The sequence below is a fragment of the Mus musculus genome, chromosome 12 (assembly GCF_000001635.26).
Source record: "Mus musculus strain C57BL/6J chromosome 12, GRCm38.p6 C57BL/6J".
Taxonomy (NCBI): domain Eukaryota; kingdom Metazoa; phylum Chordata; class Mammalia; order Rodentia; family Muridae; genus Mus; species Mus musculus.
Window position 1 is genome coordinate 20,799,526 of NC_000078.6, and position 16,537 is coordinate 20,816,062.

General features: G+C 47.4%; 1 long non-coding RNA gene across 1 annotated transcript; it reads right to left on the reverse strand.

Annotated features, from left to right (window-relative positions):
* Nucleotides 1-4,863: 4,863 nt before the first annotated feature.
* On the reverse strand, nt 4,864-16,254 carry 1700030C10Rik (RIKEN cDNA 1700030C10 gene). Its single transcript, NR_015521.1, has 2 exons — nt 15,821-16,254; nt 4,864-6,156 (listed from the first exon to the last, which is right to left on the reverse strand). It is a non-coding gene; the product is annotated as an RIKEN cDNA 1700030C10 gene (long non-coding RNA).
* Between the last annotated feature and the right edge of the window lie 283 nt (nt 16,255-16,537).

Here is a 16,537-nt window from a genome sequence, read left to right on the forward strand (position 1 = left end):
ATTCCACAAGTTATCCTCTGAATTCCTCCTGAGATCATCTGTCTCAAATAAATAGTTACATACATCCATAAAATAAGTATAGTAGTTTTATACAGTGCCTAATACAATGGCTATAGATGATAATAATTTGTATTATTTGGGAAATAACAAGAAACTGTCTGTGTACCTCCAGTTTCATTTTCTAGACTATTTCCCACCTGTAGTTTGTTGAATCTGCAGATTCAGTACCCATGTGTGAGCAGGGCTCAATGTATTTCCCTTTTTATCTTCCCTCCAGGATTTCCCAGCTCCCCACCAAAGAACCTCCTTTTAGACAGACGCTTTGCCTCACAACCTCCCCTCAACTCCAAACCAAGGAGCCCTCCATCCTTCCACACCCCAGCTGTATCCTGTGCTCTTGAATGTCACAAACTTTCCTGGCTCCCTTTGCCCAGCACCTTCTCTGTGAAACTTGTTCTGATGAGAGAAGGGTCCTGATTCTGTCCTGTCCATTCTCCTTGGTTATCTGAGCGAAGACCATAACCCACCCTCCATCCTCCAGAGCACACTCACAGATGCCCCTTTGTAGGCCATCTACAAGATGCTATCCTCTGTGATGAAGATGCCCAAGGACGAGTCCATGCCCGAGAAGCGAACAGACAAGATCTTCAGACAGATGGACACAAACAATGATGGTAGGAAACATGCAGGAGTGAGCAGGTGTCGAGGGAGGAGGGGATTGGGAGAGGGGGTGGGGATGGGAAGAGGGGAGTAGATGAGCCCGTGAAACTGTTGATGGCACAGAGGTGTTTGGGATACACCCTCTGCCCTATGCAGGCCTGCCCTTTTCCAGCCCACTTGATTCAGTTCTGATTGAGGGAGGGAGACTAGAATTCAGGGTCAGGTACACCTAGCCTGCATCCTGCACCCTTCCTAGGGCTCTGTAACCATAGGTATGTCAGTAGACCCTCTGAGCTGTAGGCTTCATCCCTGTTGTCTGAGTTAGGGTTTCCATTGCTGTGATGACACACCATGGCCACAAGCAACTTGGGGAGGAAAGGGTTTATTCACTCACAGTTTCCATATAACTGTTCATTATTAAAAGCAGTGAGAGCAGGACTCAAACAGGGCAGGAACCTGAAGGCAGGAGCTGATATAGAGAAATGGTTGCTAATTACTGGCTTGCTCCCCATGGCTTGCTCAGCCTTCTTTCTTATAGAATTCAGGGTCACTAGCCCGGGATTGTACCACCTACAATGGGCTGGGCTCTGCTCCATCAATCACTAGTTAAGAAAATACCCTCTGGTCAGACATGGTGGCACATGTCTTTAATCGGAGCTCATAGGAGACAAGAGGCTCTCTGTGACTTCAAGGCTAACCTTGTCTAAAAAATGAGTTCTAGGACAGCCAGGACTGTTACACAGAGAAACCCTGTGTCAATAAAACAAAACAAAACAAAACAAAACAAAACAAAAGAGGGAAAAGGAGGGAAAGAGAGAGGGAGGTAGAAAGACAGGGAGAGAAACAGAGAAAGAGAGAGAGAGAACACCCTACAGATTTTCCTGCAGACATTTTATACAGAAATTTTCACAACTGAGGCTCCCTCTTTCCTGATAACTATAACTTGTATCAAGCTGACATAAAATTAGCTAGCACACATGTTGACAGAAACAGTGGTCTTAATATTTCCACAAGTATATATGGGGAGAGGAGGAAGGTCATACTGGTGGCTGAGAGGTGAGACACTGAATCAAGGGGTGTTGAGTCTTGAGATTCTGAGAGGCCAACCAGGCCATCATCCTGGGATGTGAGGCACCCCAGATACTCATGGGGCTCATCAAACAGAAACCACTGAGCCTCATGGTACCTAGGACTCTGAGATCCTACCACAGCTGCAAAAAGGCAGGTCTCAGGAGGAGGTGAGGTGGTGAGAGGTCCTGCTGTGCCTTGGCTGAGTTTCTCACAGGACCTCAGCAAGGGTGAGGTAGCTGCATGGTGAGTTGATTTTGCCAGTCTATGGCTTTGTAGAGCCAAGACTGGTTGGGTTTTGTTCCAACAGGAAATGCAGCATTAAGGCATGAAAAGCTCCCCGGGTCGTACTGAGATTGAATGTAAGCTAATGCACAGGAGAGAGCAGTGAACAGCCTCCAGTGCTCTGTGCAGGTGAGCTGAGGACCAGGCTCAGCGGGACTCAAGGCTCCCGTGGAACTGTAGACAGCAAAAGCTTTCCAGGCAGCAAGGAAATGCTTTTCAAAACATGTCCGCACACAAAGCAATGCAGCCTCTTGCCTGGTGCTGCCTTTCAGCCATTTTCTAAAGTGTTCTTTACTCTCTTGTGTACTCTGACACGGAGGCTTGTGTTCCAACAGACCATACTGAGGCTTGCCCACTTCCCAGGCTTGGCTTTCTTCTTCGTGAAATGGGGATAAGCCCACTTGTGTGGGTGTGAGTCTAAAGTAGCACTGTGTTGGTGGCACACCTAACACGGAGGGCCATTGTTTCTGATTGTCAAAGTCAGGAACTTCACCAGTTTCAAAATGGAGACCGTGTCCCCACTGTGCACTTGTCCAATTGTTTGTTTCTCACAATGGAGGCCACTGAGTGCATACTTTGCCCTGTAAGCCAGGGGCCACTTGCTAGCACTCAAGAGATGAGAAGACTGGGCTGCCAGAGAAACTGGTACAGAATAGGACAAGTTAGGACAGCAAAGGTGGATAGTTCTCAACACCCGAAGCTGACAAGAGTTAACACTAGGGGGCGCTGTGATAGTTTTAACTGTCAACTTGACTCAGTTTAGAATCACCTCAGAAGTCTTTTTTTTTATTATTTTAATTTTTATTTTATTTTAGATTTAGTATTTATTTTCTACTTGAGCAAACGCTCAAGTAGCTGAATGTATGTTTGTGTAATATGATAGAGGCCAGAAAAGTGCACTGGGTCGCCCTGGAACTGGAGTTACAAATGATTGGGAACCGCCCTATGGATGCTGGGGACTTTATCCAGGACCCTCTGAAAAAGCAGCAACTGCTCTTAACTGCTGAGCCATCTCACCAGCCATAAAGGAGAGTCTTTTTTTTGCTTGTTGGTTTGTTTTTTTAGAGATAAGGTTTCTCTGTGTAGCACTGGCTGTCCTGGAACTTGCTGCTTAGACCATGTTGGCGTCAAACTCAGAGATCCACCAGTCTGCCTCCTGAGTACTGGGATTAAAGATGTGTGCCACCAGAAGAATCTTACTGAAGAATTATCTAGATCAGTGGTTCTCAACCTATGGGTTCCAGCCCCTTTGGGGGATCAAATGAACTTTTCCCAGAGGTGACATAAGATCAACAGAAAACATAAATTTTCATATTCAGATTCATAACAATAGTGTAATCACAGTTATGAAGTAGCAGTGAAAATAATCTTATGGTTGAGGGTCACTACAAAACAAGGAACTGTATTAAAGGGTCACAGCATTAGGAAGGCTGAAAACCACTCATCTAGATCATGCCAGTCTATGAGCATGCCTGTTGGGGGTTGTGTTGTTGGTTAATTGATGTGGGAAACCCCATTACTATTCTCTAGACAGGGGGCCTGAACAGTGTAATAAAGGGAAAAGAAGAGTATCAGAAAAAAAGTGCAGAGTATCATTATGAGCCAGGTGCTCATACCTCTATTCTCTCTGCCCTGTGAGGTTTTAAAGCCTTGACTTCCTGAAGTGATGAATTGTAACCTAGAAGTAAACCAAAGAAAACTTCCTCCCTTAAGTTGCTTTTAGTTAGGGAATTTTTATCACAGTAACAGAAATGTAAATTGACCTGCAGCCATAATTTGTCCTGTCTCCCCAGCTGCCCCAGATCGTGGTGGCTCTCCAGGCCTCTAGGTGGGGCTATCAGCTTATTTCAGGCCACAGAGTTCATGACCAAACCTAACCTGATGACTAGTGCTCAATCCCCGTGACCTACACCTTGAAAAGAGAACCAGCTCTTACAAGTTGTCCTCTGACCACTTGTGTGCCTCAAAATGGCATATGTTCCCGAGTGTGTGTTTGTATGTATGTGTGTGTGTGTGAGAGAGAGAGAGAGATGCAGAGAGAGAGAGAGAGAGAGAGAGAGAGAGAGAGAGAGAGAGGGGAGGGGAGGGGAGGGGAGGAGAGGAGAGGAGAGGAGAGGAGAGGAGAGGAGAGGAGAGGAGAGGAGAGGAGAGGACTGGACATTGTCCATTTTCCAGAGGGTTCCAGACTTTAACCAGATCACTGGCTAATCCTAAGTCTCCCTCTTCCATTCCTCAGGCAAACTGTCCCTGGAAGAATTCAACAAAGGTGCCAAAAGGAACCCATCCATTGCCCGGTTGTCTGGTTGCAGTGTGATCCCAGCCGTGCTAGCCAGTTCTCAGGGCAATGGGCTTTTATACAGTTGTGTGAAACACAGGCTTGACCTGCCATCTTCAGCTTTGCTTGCAAAAGTGGACTTCTCCATGAGTTCTCCTGCTCTCTTGGGACCTGGGTCCAGGCAGCACATCACACTCACCTGGTCTGGCTGGATGCAGCTCCCTCCTCTATCTGATCCAATAGATGTCCCTTCCCATCCAGTCCAGGCTGGTTCCTTCCAAGGTTTCAAGTATTCTCAGCTGTAGGGCTCCTTCCCTGCCCACAGAGGGCCTTTAAGCCCTTAGGACACCAGACAGGACTTTTCAGTATCTTACCGAGACCAGCTGATTTATTCTATGATCCCAGGTGACTTTGTGAGGATGAAGAAGATAGACATTATATAGGCAAGCCCTTCCTATTCATGGCTCCACCTCCCTTGGTCATTTTTCTCCAACCAAAGCTGCTTGCATGTATAAACCGTGGTATCCTTACTTTTATATATAAGTTCTGTATAAAGTGAGAAGGTTTAGCCCCTCTTTTTATTTTATTTTATTTTTTTTAAATTTTCATTGGTTTATTTTCCTCTCAAGTACACTTTAGAAATAACATTTAGACACAGGCACATGCGCACACACACACACATTTACATGCTCACAGGAGCAGACACACAGACATACACAGACACACACACACAGCCACACTGCTTATCTCATGAAGGGCTTTCCCTTGCTTCCTTTAGTTGTTTTATATAAAATGCAAAGCTTTCAGGGGGCTCGGGGAAGGGTACTGGTTCCCCGACATCCTTGAGCAAACACGCATAGCGCTTGAGAAACAGGTCATCCAGCTTCAAGTTCTTTAGCCCCTCTTTTTAAAGCCTCTGACTGCCTTTAAAGCATGGTACCCTGTGGCCTGTGATTCTCCCCACCCCCAAGTCTGGCTGTTGTGTGGTATTTATGTATTCATTTGCCTAATTACACAGGAGATACATGCATGCTCAAGGCTGTGTACATCTGCCCTCCATCCTGCAAATACAGGTGTTCCTGTGTGCTCCGTCCTTCCTTTCTATTGGTCTGGCATTTTAAAATAATCTAATAAACCAAGGTCTGTGAGTTTCCTGTGTTGCCACAGCACCCTGTTCATGGTTCACTCTCCCATGAGTGTGGGGATGAAGCAGATAATTGGTAGACATGGGGAAAGACCTTGAATGTCTGGAACAGCCGAGAATTTAGTCAGAGTAGTCCATGCCAGCCTTTCCCAACTCAGTTGGCTCCACACACAGCAAGGCCACTGGCCCTCCTGCTTAAAGCCACAGAACCTGTAGACTGAGCCCCAGACCATCTGATGATGTTCAGGAAACACCCACTGAGCATCTGTCCTGGGTGAGCACTGGAGACTCTGAGATTGGCCAGACATTGTCTTTGCTCCCACCTCACCTCAAGAAGAAAGGTGCTGTTGCTTAGAAGGTGTTTTAGATATTGGACAGAAACAGTCCCTCAGGGCCAAACATGGCATGTGCCTTGGCTAATGTCACCCAGCAATCTTGCAAGCCGTCCAGAGGCTCACATGGACTGGGTACACCTGAGTGGCAGGCTGGCACTTAAAGAAAGGGAAACTAGGCAGATGAGAGAGAAATGGAGCCAAGACCATGTTCTGATCAAGGCTCAAATATTCAATGGCGAAGGCACTTATAAGGGGGCAGGGAGGAGCATTCCTGCCACTTCATCCTTGGAGACTGGAACCAACTGCAGGTGATGACATGCAGGATAGGGCGCGCAGGATAGGGCGTAGTCTCCAGAATAGCTCTGGGGCCTCTCAGCAGGTAGCAGTATCTTGAAGAGAAACAGAGACAATGGCTGAACAATTGAGTGATCTAGGGAGGAATGCTCCACCCTAGGTAATCTCCTTAGTGACAGCAAGGTCCAAGTCTGGCTCAGCCAGCTTCAGGCTGAGGGAAGGTTACAATTTCCTCCCTGTTATTTATATTAAAAAAATAACTGGACTATGGCGTAAAATTTATTTATGCTCCATAGTCCTGCCTGGGAATTATGCTGGCTGGCAGCCGCACCTATCTTAGGAAATCATAGATCTTCCCGAACCATCCAATTCTGTCTTGGAGGCTACGTGCAGCTAATTTGTGTTATATTTCATACAAACATGGCTCTGTGGTGTGTTATCAACAGCAGGGGGGGGGGACCGGGCGTGGTGGCGCACACCTTTAATCCCAGCACTTGGGAGGCAGAGGCAGGCGGATTTCTGAGTTCGAGGCCAGCCTGGTCTACAAAGTGAGTGTCAGGACAGCCAAGGCTACACAGAGAAACCCTGTGGCTACACAGAGAAACCCTGTATCGAAAAACCAAAACAAAAAAACAAGTATAATGTATGAAATCAGACCTATTAGATTTTTTTTTTTTACCTGTCTTCTTAATGTGTACTAAAAGATAAAGGGGTTTGGACATGTGTGCTACAGACTCAAAGAAACCACCCTTGTTTTCACAAGCCAGCCTAACTAAGGTCCAAAGGATTTGGGCAATGATAGGAAAGTTATCATAGGTCACCCCCGATGGAGCAAGTGAGGAGCAACACGAGAGACCTCACAGGTGCTCACATATGGCTTATACTTCCCATCCAGCCCCAAAGAGGACTCACCACCCCAGCTTCCACTGCTCAGCACCCTGCCCCTAAACTATATGGGCAGTAACCCTGTGCTCACCATGCCTCAAATTCAGAGCTTCCCTGAGGTCCTCTCAAAGCACCCAACAGCAGAGCTCAGAGCAGGACACAGAGAACCATTCAAGCCTGCACAGACACAGTGAACTTGTGGAAAGACACCCGGAAGATCCCACCTCCTTGTAGGACTGGCAGGTCTGCCTGTGGAGAACTTGACTGGCCAGAAGGTCTCATCCCTCCTCAAGGTTAATGTGTGATTCAAGTCCAGGGCCAGACCTTTTCCAGATCTCAGGTGTGGTTTGCACTACATTAGCATTTGAACCTGTCCTCAAAGAGGACTCTCACCCCTCCCAGCCCTGGGGGAAAACTTACCATTCAAGTGGGGCATTGGGCTTTGCACAGACAGGCTGGTCTCCAGTTGAGCTGAGCTCTGAACCCCAGAAGGGTGATAAATCACCATGTGAGAAGGAAGGCATTCATTCCCTCATGATCCTGGAACTCCGGCCCCTGCCTAAGTTACTGCCCCCCCCCCAAGAGAAACATGGCTAAAAGTCAAGTAGGCAATGTCCCAAGCTTCTATACTTCAGGCTAAACTCCTCCCCAATTACCTAGCAACAGTAAAGACCATAAAAGGGCTGTTCAGCCCCACCTATCTCTCTTGCTCTAGCTCCTTTGTTCTCTTACCTCTCATTTCTCTTCTCTTCTCTTTTCTTCTCTTCTCTTCTCTCTCCTCCCCTCCCCTCCCCTCTCCTCTCCTCTTTCCTTTCTCTTTGTCTTCTCCCTCTTACTCTCTTTCTATCTAGCCTTCCCCATTCTAGCCTTCTAGGGGGGCCTCTCTCTCTTCTACCTTCTCTCTTTCTCCCTGCCTTTCTATAATAAAGCTCTAAGACCATAGAATGTCTCTGCTCATCAAGGCCCACTGCGCTTGGAGGATGGGATAGGCTTTCTCCTAATGAGCCATTTCAAATCTCCCCATGGAAGGCCTTCATGTGCTCCAGTCAAGATCCACTATGCTCACTCTCTCTTACCCATGTGGGAACCTCTCATCCCTCATTCCTCTCTGCCATAACCCCAGGGCTTTAGGAAAGTAGCCCCGGGGCTCCCAGGTTGGGCTGCCCCTTGTTCACACCCAAAGAGTGGGTCAAAGGCTTAGATGCCCACCTGGGGCTGAGCAGAGAGTGTATGGCAGCTTCCCCCACAACTCTGTCCAGAGCATAGGTGGAACTCTGGCAGGGCGTGGACATTCCCCCCTTTCCTTTCTTCCCCAGGGCCCCCTTTTAGTTCCCAACACATTCCAGCTCAGGCTAGTCAGCTGCCTGCTCCTGCCCTCTGTGAGCAATGATCCTGCATTACCAGGACCTGACTTCAGACCTTGCCTGAGCTTGCCTCACAGCACTTGCCTTCTTCTTCCTGAAATCCAGGGGAAGAGCATGCATAGCCCATTACCCAAGGTGCAGTGGGGTTATCAATCTGAGTGGGAGGGAGCCCAGGCAATGAACATTAAAGAGGGATTTTAGGAAACAAGAGTTTTGTTTGTGGCTCAGTGCTGGGCTCAGGGAGACTCTTCACCAGCTCTTTCACCAGATGATAGGTACCAACCAACCCTGGGAGGAAAGCCAGAAATGTAAGGTAAACACTGTTGAGCCCTCTTGGTATCCAGCACATCTCGATCAGTGGCAAAGTAGAGAAAAGCCACAGTTGTATTAGGACAGGTTCTCTAGATAAACATATCTCAAATCAGAATGAATTTCTCTATGGATATAGAAAGGAAATTTAATAGAATGTCTCTCTAATGTCTATAATAGAAGTCTCTCGGCCAAGGGAACTTAGAAAAATCAAGCACAGGTTATCTCCTGTTGAAGGATATTACATCTGATATTCAGTATGTACCAGAATTCTGAAGAAATAAGTACTTAGTACTTGCACTAAGGAAACCCACCTCTGTACAATGAAAGGACATAGAAGAACCAAGCAGAGTGGTCAGAACTCTGTTTTGTCAACTTCTGAAACCCAGAGTCACATGACTCCATTGTGCCTATATGACCTCTCTCAAAAAGGAATAATCTTAAATAAGCTCGTTTAATGCTTTCTTACTTTACAATTACTTTATTTTTTAAAATTGTAATATAATCTCATCATTTCTATTCTCCAAACCAACCCACATACCCCTGCTTGCTCTCTTTCAAATTCATTACCTCTCTTTTCCTTTGTTATTTTATACATATATGTATATTCCCTAAATATATAAACACAGCCTGTACAATCTGTAAAATATTATTTATATGTCTGGCTTCGGTGCTGACAATCTGGTATGAGGCAACCAACTGGCAAAAGCACATTTTCTTAACACAGAATTAAAGCACATAAAAATACTGGTTATAGCCCAGCATAGTGGTGCACGTCTTTAATCCCAGCACTTGGGAGGCAGAGGCAGGCAGATTTCTAGGTTTGAGGCCAGCCTGGTCTAAGTGAGTTCCAGGTCACCCAGGATATACAGAGAAACCTTGTCTGGAAAAAAAGAACAAAAACAAAAACAAAAACAAAAAAACAAAAAACAAAACCAAAACCAAACAAACAAACAAAAAAGGACTGCTTTCAATACAAGTCCTCCAGCCAGCCAATCTTCACAGTAGAGCTGGTCTCTACCACTAAAGCATGCTGGACAGTGCCACTTTTAACTTGGAGATGATAGGAGATCAATGCTTCAAGTATCAGGGAATGACACCCAGTTCAAATGACATTTCTGCACTGCCACCACTGCAGACACAAATGAACCCCTACTCCTTTGCTGGTCTCCCCACTTTTCTCCTAGGCCTAGGAACAAGCACCGAAATGTCTTTAAACTGTGAAGCAGTGACTGGAGAAAAGGTTTATTGTAAGAGAACTTGCTGCTCTTCTGGAGGTTCCAAGTTTCATTCCCAGCACCCACAACCAAGCAATTCACAGCTGCCTACAATTCTGGCTGCATAAGCTCTGAGGGCATCTGCACTCCAAGGGTCACACACAGATACAAACCAATAAAAAGTAAATCCTAAAGAGGAAATCAGACCATGGGAGTCTGAGCCCCAAACCCTCTAACAGCTTTGCACCACTCCACAGCCAACATGCAAATTCTCTCCCCAAGGTAAAGCCCAGTGCTATCTGGACCTAAGCCAGTCCTCCACACAGGCCCCTCTGCTCTCCCTCACCTCTGACCACAGGCTTTCTGTCTGCCCTGATACTCACATCTCTGTCCTTTTCCAGGACTCCTCTATGCCTAGGTTTTTGCAAGCAGGCAGCCTCTACATTCCAGACTGCTCAAAGGTCACCTCTGCAGAGATGCCTGTCTTGACTTCAGTTTCCTCCCCTCCAAAACCACATCCAATCCCCAAGTTATGCAAATCCTTGATTCATCACTACCTGGCACATAACATGACATAATCACCTGTCTATCAGTGATTATCAACTAGGGAGGAGCCTTTTACAAATATAAAAGCTCCAGGCCTCACCCAAATCTTGTGAAATCAGAATTCAGGAGAGCAGAACCAGGTTCTTCCAGTCCACAGACACCCCCTCCCCCACCAGGCAACTCTGAACATAGCCAGGACTCAGGGCAGCCTACAACAGTACTTTCAAACCCTGGTGCAAACACTGCTCCTGAAAGTGCTGTTAAAATGCACACTCTATTTCCACAGATCTGCCATGGAACCTGAGGCTCTGCATGTTCCACACCACACTGACTGGTGCTTTCAGGTGAAGCATTTTGCAGTTGCAAGGGCCTATGCTTATCAACAGGACTTCCTGCAAGTATGTAAAACAAAGTCCTGAATCACACAACAGAGTGGCCACCGACCCATGTGGCCACCCACCAAGCATTTGAGACCAAGTAACGTTAGCAAAAAGCTGACTTCATTCTTGGGCTACAATGCTGACCAAAAGCTAAAAGCACAGTCACCCACCATGAAAGTCCTCTGTAAATTCTTGGCCTAAGCGGCCTTCTGCAGCCTGGATGGATAGGAAAATTCCACCAAAGGCCTAGTTGATCACCAGCCCAAGAGTGGATAAAAATTTCCCTAAGGTAGGGACACAGATATGGAAGACTGGATTAAAGCACCTTGGAGCCTCTTGCACCATGCTTCCATTTAAGACCCTTTCATCCACATCCCTGATCTTTTCTCTATATCATCACCATAGATGCTCTGATCACATGTAAGCGGTCCCAGCCTTCCTGTTCACTACATCATCACCATAGATGCTCACGCAGACATGGCCTCACGTCACTGATCTGCCTAGAGAATCGGTTTCTCCCCATGGAACCACAGATTCTTTCAAAGAGAAGAGATGTCTAATCCCTTCACCTAACACATAGCAGCAGGTCCCAAATGAACCACAGCAAGAGTTGGGATGCACAAGGAGTGGTATCATAGTAACTGCACTACTAATCATAAAAGAGAAATTGAATTCAGCTGGAGGGAAACCAATTCCACCCTAAGTGATTCAAGACGTTCCAGAGACACCAATTCAGATTTCAGGACAGCATAAAATGATGGCCTGTTAACCTACACCCTTCAAAGGATACACTAAGAAAAAGGTAGCTAGCTACCTTCTGACCATAGATTCAAAATCTGTTAGCCTGGGATTCTGAAGGAGCTGGTTTACGAACAAGTCACATAAGATTACAACTCAGAATCAAATGCAAGGCCAGTTCCCACTGGAACTGCTGGGCGGAGCCTGGCTCCGTGAACAGCATCCCCCTGGGAGTCTGTACAGTCTAGATGTTCATTCTCCTTTTGCAGTTAGAACAGCAAAGGGATTTCCAAGGTAACCGGGACAACAGAATAAGAGACTCATGGCCATGGAAGGAAAAAGTTAAATTTTAATACTTAAGAGTCAATATCAAATTTATTTTTAAAACTATATCAATGACAAATAAGCAGGGTAGAGATGAATGGAGCTATGAAGAAGCCTTAACAAACAACAGGAGTGTCCCAAGAGTGCACACAATGTTTCTCTATTTCCAGAGTATTTTGAAGTAACCAGAGGCTGAAATAAACTAAGATACAAAAATCAAAGCTGGGAAGAGGGTGGGGGGTGGCGCAGCTCAGTTTTCAGATTTATGCCACAACTACTTATTTCCTCCCTTATTTCCAAAGCACAAAGCTGACACCAGTTGCACTCTGCACTTTGCAAACTGTGCAAAGTAAGTCACCCAGAGAAAGTCATCAGGAAGTGAAAAGTTTCAAACCAGCTACACTCTCACCTGTTACCAAGACAATAAGCTCCTTAGAGAGAATGCATGGGGGCTGGGAAGGCAGCTCAGGGGGTCAGGTGCTTGCTGCACAAGCTTGTGAACCTGCATGGGGATCCCCAGGATTCAGGGGAAGCAGAGACAGGCTGTGGGGAACTGATTCAGGAAAGCATTGCAAGATCAGCCTCTGGCCTCTGTCAGCACAGGAGCCATCACACACACACACACACACACACACACACACACACACACACACACACACACACACAGGCACACCTAGGGGGAAGGACAACAATTTCCATTTATATGCACACCTTCATCCATTCATCCATTTTCTTCTCCCCTCCTCCATTCTCATTCCAGGGTCTATACAGTAACTACAGTGAAATCTGGTAAAGCAGCTACCATTTACTAAGTCTACTGGGTACTGTACCAGAACCTTCAGAAATAGACATGATTATCTAGACTGCGAAGTGGACTGAAAATGGTAAACGTATGTGGGTAGGGATGGTCTCATCCCAATTCATACAACTGGAAAGTGATGGAGCCTGACTAAGAGATGGCTGATCTAGCAATGGGCAGTTTTGAGAATGCACCATCACTAAGCATTAGAAAAAGCCATTCAGTTTGTGAATGCAGCATCCAGCCAAGTTCAAACTCCACTTGCTTTGTCTATAACCTGAACTAATCTCCTAGCCTCAAATTCCTCATCTGCACAGCAGGGATAGAGATTAAACACAACAGTATGATACCTGTAATACAGGCCAAGCACTGGTGAACTACTGACATTCTAGCTACAGGTGTGCAAGCCAAGAAAGCCTATTTCAGTCAGAAAATGACAATGGCTAGACCATATTCTCCATTCAAAGCAATCAGGTTTGCCAAAGTTAATCAGATAAGTTTACTAATTCCATAACTCATTTAAGTAGAAGACCAGGGACTAATTTTTTAGTTGTATTTCTATGAAATTCATAACATTTTGTATGTCACAAAACCTACTCTAATGTCTCATTTCACCATAAAAAGGCATTTGCTTAAAGTCCAAGTATTGTGAACAAGGTGTGTTATTTATTACACTAGAGAGAGAACAATATTTTGTATTGGAAGTGAACATTAAATAATGTAGGAGAAAGAAAGCATTATTTACGTAATCCACACTGAGTCCTTTCACCCTTCAAATTAGTTCATACACACTATTATCTTAGAGCAGATGTTGGCTCTACTTAAAATGAGATAAGCCTGCAAAGATTTCAGGTTTTCTGTTTCCATCTCAAATCCATTTTCTGCTTTGGAGGCTGAGTGAAGCCAGCCTGCAATTTGACAGAATGACCAAATCCAGTCTCTCTTTAATCTACTCAGCAACTGAGCTCTTGGGTAATCTACTGCACTGCATGGAAAAGCAGCTTGGGGTTCATCCAAAATAAACTAAAATTAATCAGAGAAAGGCCATGCCTACTTTAATTGCAACTCCTATTTGCCAGGCTTTCCAACATCTGCCAGTATTACTGACACCTAACTGATTCAATACAATGAGAGAAGCGTCCTAACTTTATAAACATGGGCTGTCTTTTAAGGACATCACACACAAGTGTCCTTTCCACAGAGGGAATCCTACCTTTTTGGATGTAATCATTTTCATAAGCATTAATGATGTATTTTCAAAACACTGTGACTATCTTCCTAGTGCTTTTCAAGGGCCCTCATGGGGGAGGGGCTCTCATCCCCCTCATCCCCCACCTGCCTCATTAAAGGCATCAGTGGCACCTAAAGGCCAGGCTGAGAAAAGTGGACTAAAGCAATCTGCTCTCACTGAACTCACTACAAAAGATTTACAAGCAGATCTTTTGGAAGAGGGGTGAGTGAAAAGAAAGAGGGGTGGTGGTGAAGAAGTGTGAGACCCTGGCTTAAAGCATTTCTTCCTGGAAGGTAATGCCCCTAAAACAATTCCCCAAGCTTGTTTTCCCTGATCTTTAAAAATACAGCTACAAAGAAGCTCTTTGTTCTCTATAGCCAACAAAAGGCTTTTTTGTTTCTATACTGTACAATCAGAGATGCTGGCCTTCCTGTGCCAAGGACACAGAGATAAAAATTCAGAAAGAACTCACTCCTCACTCCTGCCTTGTAAATGTCACCAAGGACACCTGGAAGAGAAGAACTCCTCCCAACTCCTCCCAATTCCTCAGCTAGCTGTTAAAAGCCCCCCACTGTCACCTCTAGGGGTCGAACTCCCCTGCCCTGTGAGGGGTTCATCCTCAGCTAGCTGATAATAAAACCTCTTGCAGCTTGCATCAGGTGTGGTTTTCTCTAGGGACGTGGGGTGTTGGCCAGTTCATCCCGGGACTTGAGCTGAGGCCCAGCATCCGGGGCCTTACAGAAGAACGGATATCCTAGCTCACTTCCAAGAGCAGGATGCTGAACCCAGTATTTTTCATTGAGTCTAGTCCTGACTGTGTAGGTCTACAAAGACAAATATTTTACACAAACGAATAATAGTCTAGTTTTTTTTTTTTCAGGCTAAACCTAATAGCAAATGCTTTCTTCAAGCAAGGGGAAAGGATGTAATGACATAGCTTAATTTGAAAACTCTCTGAACACCAACCTCTGGCACAAGCATTTTAAAATATCTACACCATCTTAAAATTCTGAGCAAAGGAAATGTATTCATCGGTTCATTATTGCTATACGTGTGTGTCTCGTTCTCCAGCTACCTATTGTGAGTCCGGCTGGACACACAAAGCCTACGGAGCCGAAAACACGAAACTAAATTCTGTTGGGGAGGTAAAGAGAATGATGTAAGTGAGGCTATCCAAAGCCACGGCCAGCCTCGGTCCCTGCATGGACTCACACAGCCTCTTCCAAGCCTGCTTCAATTTTCAACCCAAGCTGCTTCCTTCTCCCAGTCCCTCTACAACAGGATCTGGAGAGCTAGCTGCTTAGCCACGAAATAGGATGACTATGCACCTTGCAAAGGAACTGACCATACTGTCAACGGGCACCACACAGGTAGCCCAAAAGTGGCCACCAAAGACCTTTTGGACCTCAAAGCGCAGGTTCTCCACATCCCTCGACAGCGCTGCTCTGCAGTAGCGGGAACTGCCAGGCCTTCCAAGATGGGATGGGCACCCCTGAATAAGCAGCTTGAGGTCCCCTGGATCTGCTGTGCATGTTGTTTGAGAACGCAGAGCTGCCCCTCCTGGGCCACTTCTGGAACAAGTTGGAGAGGTCCGCGCAGGGAGACCTATCACTCCGGGGCCTCAGCCGCCACGGACTCTGCAGCCGAAGTTGACCTCTCCGAGGATGGGAGCAAAGGACCTGAAACCCTGCGAGGGAAATGGGAACAGACAGGAGCGTTCCCAAAAAAAGGCCCAAGGTGACCAAGCAGCCTCTCCCTAGAACAGGGACCAAAGGGCTTCTGTGTAGGGCAGAGCTGGCACGGCTGCGTCCGGCTTAGGAAGACCAGAAACGTTTCCCGGGTGTGGGCGCAGGCGGAGGGCACTGGGTATCGGGCACCAGGCGCGGAAGCCTACCTGGTCCCCAGGGCACAGCACGATCCCCGCGGCCCTAGCCTCCGGCCCAGCGCCGGCGACGCTACCGCTCACCTCCTCGATGGCCGCCACGGTGTCCCGGCACTGGGCCGTGGGCGTGGTGAAGCTAGAGGCCGTGGGCGCCTTGTAGTCCTCATGGGTCTCGGCCACGAATTCCGACACGGAGATCTGGTCCGGCATCGCCGGGTCGCGGACTACGGCCGCCTCAGTCGCCCAGGGCACCGGCTCCGACCCCGTCACTGCCGGCGCTCTGGGAATCGGATAAAGGGGAGCACGGGCGCGGAAGTCGCCGCAGGGCGGGGGAGCCACCGCGGGACGCCCTGTGGCAGCAGGGGCGCGCGCAGACCTCAGTTCTGCCCGCTGTGCTCCAGGAGCCGCAGCCGCCGCTTACACTTAGAGTGAGGTCAGAATAAGGCGCGCACAGCCAGCAGGAACTGCCCGCCTCCCAGCCGCTGGCCTCGACGCCGCCCTCGGAGAGGGGCGGGACGGGCTGGGAATGGGGCGGGGGCCGCCAGGGCGGGGCGGGGCAAAGGCCTGACCGCCAATCGGGGCGCGCGCTGCCACAGCGTTGCCAGGAAGCTGAGGCCACAGGAAGGAGGGCGACGTGCACTCCCGGCCTGTCAGCGCCTGTGGGCCACCGCATTGTTCTCTGACTTCTGGAGGTGCTGTGGTTCCAGGGCGCGCCCTCTCCCGGGATACAGTGCCCCGCTCCCACCCCGCACCCGCCATGACTTCTAGCAATATTACCCAGGGGGGCGTGGAGTGGAACCG